The sequence below is a fragment of the Melanerpes formicivorus genome, unplaced genomic scaffold (assembly GCF_026170545.1).
Source record: "Melanerpes formicivorus ecotype bairdi unplaced genomic scaffold, bMelFor1.0.p_v2 SCAF_6, whole genome shotgun sequence".
In the NCBI taxonomy this organism is placed as follows: Eukaryota; Metazoa; Chordata; class Aves; order Piciformes; family Picidae; genus Melanerpes; species Melanerpes formicivorus.
This window is the reverse complement of record NW_027142358.1, coordinates 10645523-10653551: the sequence shown is the minus strand read 5'-3', so window position 1 is coordinate 10653551 and position 8029 is coordinate 10645523.

The window sequence follows — 8029 nt, the reverse complement described above, 5'->3', positions numbered from 1 at the left end:
TCCTTAAGCCAGTTGTAGCATGACAGGAAGTGTTACACATTCTAAATTTGATGCTGAATTAGCTTACCAAAAAAAAAAAAAAAATCATTCTGATGAGCAGTGGGCAGGACTTTCCCCTTTTTATGTTGTAACTTTGAACAGACTTTTCAGGGGGAGAAAAATTCAATGCATCATCAGCTGAAACGCATTCAGTCACAGGACTGAAGATGGGGGGATCTGAATTTTCCACTCCCAAAATTATACAGTGAATTTATTTTTCTGAGTCAGTATAAAAAGAAGAAAAATTCCTGAGAAGTATATCTGGCGCAGCAAGATGATAAAATATACAAAACAGTTAAGTTTCACTGAATGATTAGACTTCATACTCTCATAAGATGGTAATAACTGGGGAACACAAAAATGGCCATATTGGGCCAGACCAAAAATTTACACAAGCAGGTATTCTCCAGTAGTTACCTACTGTAGTAGATAATTAAGGAAAAGGGTAACAACAAAACAATGAAAAAAAACCAGCAATCTGAAACAACGTCCTACAACAGTATACACTTACCTGTCAGTTCACCAGAAATCATAAAGGACAAGAAAGACCTAACAGAGAGACTTCCCAGATCTCCAGAAGGAAGGCAACAGAGCAAACTGGGCCAAAGGAAGTAACTTAAAATCAAAGAGACAACAGGTGCTTCTTATTTTTGTTCATGGTAGATGAGTAGTAGGCTTGTCATTTCCTGAGGCAGAATTCAGACTATGATTTCTAAGAAATCATGGGGTTTGTGGATTTTCCTTTCTCAGAGCTGGGACATAAAGAGATTATTAGATGCTCATACTTCACATGCACTGTATATTTAGGAATTTTATTTTTTAGGGTCCATAGTTGTGACCTTGTACATATTACTACAAAGTAGTATTGTTACACCTCTCTGATTTTAAATCAATACAAAACTAATGTTACATAGTAAGGTTAGATAATATAGCATTTTCTCCTTCCAAGCCAGTGTTTAACATAGTTATCCAACACTCTGAGCAGGATTGAGTCTGATATTGAATGGAAACAAAGCATGCTCATTGCTTTCCCTGAATTTTCGTAGATATATGTAGTATTTAAAATTAAGCTTATTTATTCTCTTCAGTAGGATGGTTATTTCTGCTCCAATTTACAAGACTAAGAGAAGTCTTTAGCATCTACGCTATGTGATCCTGCTTTGGCAGGGGGGTTGGACTAGATGATCTTTCGAAGTCACTTCCAACCCCTAATAATCTGTGATTCTGTGATTCTGTAGATAGAGGTTTGTGGTTTTGTGCTGCACTTGTCCTATCTATAAGGCAGTTACACAAATAATACATTGGCCAGCCAACATGCTCACCCATCAACCAATAGGTATGCCACCAGCAGCAGAGGTTGTGTGGCCAATGAAAAGAGACAAGGAGTAGAAAAAGAAGCTGCATGACTTTAGTGCCGTTTATTTTATCCTCTCCAATAATCTATAGAAGGAGACCATGATGTCTGTGAGAACAGGAGACTAACTCTGATGAGTTAGGAGAGTTCTTCCAGCCCTTGATTTATGGGGTTTTTGGGTGCCTCCACCCACACCATTGGCCCCTTAAAGCTGTGGCCAGGGCAACCCTGAGAACCATGCTTGTGAACAGCAGCACCTTCAGCAAGTTAGAGGACTTCAGAGCACATCTTTCATTATCTCCACTGACAACATTAGAACTATGAGTTCCCCTGCTCCAGAAAAGTCAGAAAACTGTGAAAATCATGTTTGTTCTACACATCACATAGGATCTGATTTGCATTCTGATTCTTTCAGTCTTTTAGCTGCACATTTTCTAATTTGTCTTTGACAATGTCACAATTGCAGTGTCTATGGACTGTGTTGGTTTGGGGTATTTTTTATGAAGATCAGACTGTCTATCATGCAACAGCAAGAATCAAGGCTGAAAATGAACTCTAAAACCTGTTGCAATAAACAGTGCAGTATGAAGAGCTGGTGACACCTCTGTTGTGCGACCCTGGGCAAATCTGTCCCTCTTTACTCCCTTTCCACTGAGTAAATAGATGCCAAAGGGGTGACTCTCTGTGTACCAACCTCATATGTGAAAGCTGCTGAGACAGTGAGATCACAGAGACCTTTGCTTTGGTGTCATCATCCTGGAAAGACAGAAGTACTGAATCAAAGGCATCAGGTCTTTCATGTGAATAAAGTGCTGATCCCACAATCTCAGAGGCCTCTGCTGACTGGCGTTGCTGAGCACAGAGGAGCTGCCTTCATGCCAGGTCAGCAAGCAAAAGGCACTGTTGCAGTGGTTTCAGAGGCTGATGCCACCTCTGTAGGTTCCCATGAGAATGTTAATCTCTATGCTAGCAGAAGTATTAACCTCCACTGACTCTGCAGACAATTTTGCCTTGATAATGACCTGACCTAGCAACATGAGTTATATTCGAGAATTGTTAGCTCTGACTGGTAGACCTCAGGCACAGGAACAAGGAGGTTACATTGACTTGTCAAACACATGCCATGCAAGTAGGTAGGAGGGAAACACTTTGTGTCACTTTTCTATTCACAGCGGACTTCTTTTCCTACATGGAGGAAGACTGTGGAACTGCTCCCCACACCCTGAACATCTTTTCCCCTCTTAACAGCCCTTTCAGGAAAGAAGGGCTCTCTGCCACCCCTCAACACTGCTGCCACCCCAGCCAGCTAGGGCAGAGCCTCTGTGCCCCTGGGGACAGTGCAGAGGACGGAAGGGTGGGCCCAGGGAAGGAAGGAGTGGGTGGACTGCAAGTAGGCACAAATATGTATGACTCTCCTCTTGCCTTCTAGTGGGTCTTACTGGGGAAATTGTTTCATTTCTCTGTCTTCTACTCTTCCGAAAGCAGTGGGAGAAATTAAAGCCTTGTCACTGAAGTTGCCACTGATCACAGCAAACAATTACCATACCATTGGGCTGGACTCTGTCAACAAGGACAGAACTGGCCAGGAATAGAGATAAGTGGCAACTGAAGTTCTTCAAACAGATTGCATCCTCAGATTTTGGACATCTTCATGGAATATAAGCAGTCAGTGCTGGGACTATTTTTTTCTTGTGTTTTGGTGGGAGGAAAATTAGTTTCTGCCTGTAAAATCAAAAGCATTGCTTTCAATCTCCCAAGTAGCTGATTTTCCATATACTTTCCCTACCAAGAGACAGTCACTCATTTTACTCATGCAGGTGTTGATGTCGGCTTCAATGAGATCAATAAAAAAAAAAAAAAAAAGAGAGAAAGAAAAAAAAAAAAAAGAAAGAAAATGGTCAAGATGAGTTGTGGTCTTTGCAAGTTAGTGGCTTGACTGTTCTTGCACTCTGGAGACAAGGCAAAGCTCAGCTTTGACTTGAAACTCCACAATTAATTTCACAGTATCACACTATCACAGTATCTCTAAGGTTGGAAGAGACCTTGCGTATCATTGAGTCCAACCTGTCACCACAGACCTCATGACTTCATGTATATAATTGTAAAGATGTGCCAGAGTTCCTAAATACACACAGATTTCTATTTCTAATAGAGTTACTACACTCAAGAGGGAGTCTGTTTTGCAGCTAGCTCACTAGTTATGCAGCAGAGCTACAGCAAGACCTGCAGAAAGCCATTTACGTGCTAGTGCAGGTGAGGGTCCAAGAGTATGTTAGAGTAACCCTGCCTGTTGGTATTGCAGTTGTTTTGTTACAAATATTTTGATGAAACTAGCAAAGCTCTCATTCTGTAAGCAGAGCCTGATGAAGTGAAAGACATCACAGGAGAAACAAAAATCCCCAGCTCTTTTTTAACTCCTCAGGCTGTCACAGCTATCCCAGAGCAGCCCTGTCAGCGGGTACAGTATCCACTTTTAAAACTAAGAATGTAGGAGGTGAATTGGGAATTGATGATAAGTACTTTTGCCATAATTGTAACAAGACAATGTAATTTGGGCTTTACAAGAGGAGTGTAGAGTAGCATTTCTATGACTTGGGAATCTGCCATGTTCCAGAGGACTTATTTGAGCTATTTTTATGCCTGGGCTTCCATCATATCAGATAATGTAGGTGGCTTTCATAATCTCAAACACATCTATAGCTGAGCCTGGAGTATATCACCTCTTCCCAATTACTATGGCAAGGAATACAACAGAAGTCAGTAGGACTAATAACATTCCTAATACAGATCTTCAGAGCCCAGGGTACTTGACACTGTTGTCTATAAGATCTGGGGTACAAGGTAACGTCACCCATTCCCACAATCCGACCTGGGTGATAACACACATCTGGAGAAAGGTTTAGAACTACAGGATCCTTTGGAATCATTTTATCTGGTCAACAGAAGCCATATAATTTGGTCCACTTCAGTTTCACCATTTAGTGTGGGGAAAAAATTCAAACAAACAAACAAACAAAACCCCACAAACAATCATAAGAAAAAACACCAAACAAAAAAATCCCCACCACCTAAGCAAAGATTGTAACATCCCTACAGAGAACAAACTGAAAAAAAGGGAAGAAATGGAAGTTCAGTAGTAGTTTTAATTCTAGCTTGAGCTACCTTGACAGAAGAGCACAGTGCACTTTTGTGCACTTGGACAATTTAAGCTATTTTTGTCCCATCAAAACCTGATTTATAGTCTGGAAATTATCTACTGTAATTCAGCCAAATGAGCTTTAAAGATCAACCTGTTAGAAAATTACCAAAACCAAAGGCTTTAAGGAAATGACAACTGACCCTTCTCCATAGCAGCACAGTGCTACAAGAGGCAGCTGTAATGGCATAAATGGACGGTTTATCAGCTTTCTGCCAGGGACTGACAAAATCATGTCAAATGAGGCATTAAAGCCCTAGTTTTTAAAACTGTGATAAATAACAGTTAACCTGCTGACATAATATATAGTGAGTCAAATATTTAGTTTTGCATTAAATCTAAATCCAACATTAGAGCATTTCCTCTTGATTAAAAAGGATAAAATGTAGATGTTATTTTATGCTCCAGTTCCCATGTCTAATTAATGCTCAACATTCAGAGCCGTTTCTGACATTACAAATGTATTAGCAAACATAGCAAGGAAAGGGGGGAAACAAGTGCAAAATCTATATGCTTAATTCATATTCCTCCATTTGCAATGCCTAATATGTTATTGCAGAGACTATTTGCAGACACTTGCCCTGGCAGCGAACAGCTAACTTCCCTGATTGCTTGTATAAACAGCCTTCTAGATCTGGAGACAGACGTTGTAAGAGAGCACAGAGATAATTTCATTTTAGTATCATTAGGAATTAAAAGCAGGAGATTAATAGATTCCCAATAAATGTTGTCTAGGCAATATAAGCATTGAAAGATATGACTATTAAAAGCCTTAATATTTGTGAGTGACCATACAAAAAAAGGTTTGTCAGAAAGTTCATTGTCTTGGGAATAAAATGTACTTAATTAGAGAAAATGTTATTGCTGAGATAAAATAAAACACTTCAGTGGTTTGTATCATATATTTTTGATCTTAATGGGCACAAGGAAATTCTGCTTTTAAATGTATATATATTTATAGGCTAGTTAATTACCTACTCATGTCAAGAAATAGATGAGACAAATCTTCAGGAATCACAAGAAATATCTTCATTCATTATGCATTATATTCCCAGCACCGTGCTTCAGCTGATTCTTGGAAGGCAGAAGTCTGAGCAAACGTAAATGCAACCCAGTGCTGTGCACCCACAAAATTATTAATAATTAATTAATCACCTACTACCCTCATTTTAGGAAATGTGTTGATTTATTCATTAGGGGAAAAAAATCTTTCTAGGTTGGCATACTTAGCTAAGTCTGCCACAAAAACCAGGATGAAATGCAATCTGTGGGATTTTGTACATCTCATGCTACCAAAGAAATAGTTCTTCACACTCTGAAAATACCACTGAAAACAAGCACAGAAGGAAAAAATAAAACAAAACCACAACAACAAACTATAAAACTAAGGAGAGATTAAAAATATGGACTTCAGAACTAAATTCTTACTATATTCAAGAAAATTACACCTTGCTTCTTCCCCGCCATTCTGTTATGCAAAGGATTCTTGTAAATGTATAAACGTGTGTGTGTGTGTGTGTGCCCTTCAGGGTGCAAGTTAGAAGATATTTGGCATGAACTGCATGAACTTCAATGCCAGTCAAGCACTTCAGAATTTGTCTACCAACAGCAGTGAGGCAGCCTTCTCCAATGCACAGGTCTGTAAGACGGGAGAGGTTGCACACCAGTGATATTCTTACACTACTCACTCCTTTGGTGTATACTTGCTTTTATTCAGTTTCCACAGTTTCTTATCTCAAAACCACAAAAACCTTAAGCAGAATAACAGTTCAGAACAGTTCTGCAAATACTCATCCATGGACACTTTCCTAAGCTGGCTACTCCCAGAGCTTCTCTCTGCAGGACTTCCTAACCTGCAGTGCTCCACTCAGGGTAGAGTTCCCAAGATTTAATTTCCATCAGGATGGTTCTCCTGGCCTGCTTACCAAGGAGGAAGTCAATCCACTGTTGATAGCAGCTGTCACCAAGAAATGCCTTTGAATGAGTGTATGCAATGATTTAATTGTTCCTGTAAACAAATCACAGGCAAATTTGCTATAATTCCAGAAACTGCAATGATAAACCAAGTTTTAATAGCTGTAACTCTTCCAAAAAAGAGTTTGTGTTATTTGAACATAAGAAAAGTTTCATTATCATTATGATCAGACAGGTTGTTCACAATGATGCTGGCATAAGAGATTTGTCTGGCTCGACAGTACAAGTGAGTTACAGAGCAAGTTCTACCTACACAGCTCCTACTCTTTCCGCCCAGTTCCACAACCAATACAGAATTGAGATATCCCACTCCCCACACTCTATAAAGGCAAAAGTCAGTCTAAAAGAAACTAAAAACAAAACACCAGAGGAGAAGGGTGTTGAGGGCTGAAGGGGGGAGGGTCACAAAGGGGGGGGGGGGGGGAGGGGGAGATAGAAAGAAATAAAAATAAAAGACCCCATGAGTAATTTCACAGTCCAAAAGACAAAAATTGATGTTATCGTTCAAGCTGGTAAAGTATGGGTTCGATGGATGGACAGATCAATGGCTAAAAATCTGGCTTGACAGCCACACCCAAAGAGTGTCTGTCAATGGGTCTATGTCCAAGTGGAGCCCAGTGACAGGTGGAGTCTCTCAAGGATCAGTACTGGGTATAGTCTTGTTTAATATCTTTGTTGGTGACATGGACAGTGGTATTGAGTACACCCTCAGCAGGTTTGCTGATGACACCAAGCTGTGTGGTGCAGCAGACACACTGGAGGGACGGGAGGCCATCCAGAGGGACCTTGACAGGCTGGAGAGGTGGGCCCATGCCGGCCTCATGAGATTCAACAAGACCAAGTGCAGGGTCCTGCAACTGGGTGGAGGCAATCCCAAGCACCAATATAGGCTGGGCAGCAACTGGCTTGAGAGCAGCCCTGAAGAAAAGGACTAGAGAGTGCTGGTGGATGAAAAGTTCAATATGAGCCATCACCTGCAGCCCAGAAAGCCAACTGTATATTGGGCTACATCAAGAGAAATGTGGCCAGCAGGTCAAGGAAGGTGATTCTTCCCTTCTACTCCACTCTGCTAAGACTCCACATTGAGTACTCCATCCAGTTCTGGAGCCCCTATTACGAGAAATATGCAGACATGATGGAATGTGTCCAGAGAAGGGCCATGAGGATGATCAGAGGGTAGGAGCACCTCTCCTATGGAGACAGACTGAGGGAGTTGGGGCTGTTCAGTCTGGAGAAGAGAAGGCTCCGAGGTGACCTAATTGTGGCCTTACAGTATCTGAAGGGGGCCTACAGGAAGGCTGGGGAAGGACTTCTCAGGATCTCAGGTAGTGATAGGACTAGGGGGAATGGAATGAAGCTGGAGGTGGGGAGATTCAGGCTGGATGTGAGGAGGAAGTTCTTCACCGGGAGAGTGGTGAAGCACTGGAATGGGTTGTCCAGGGAGGTGGTTGAGTCCATGTCCCTGG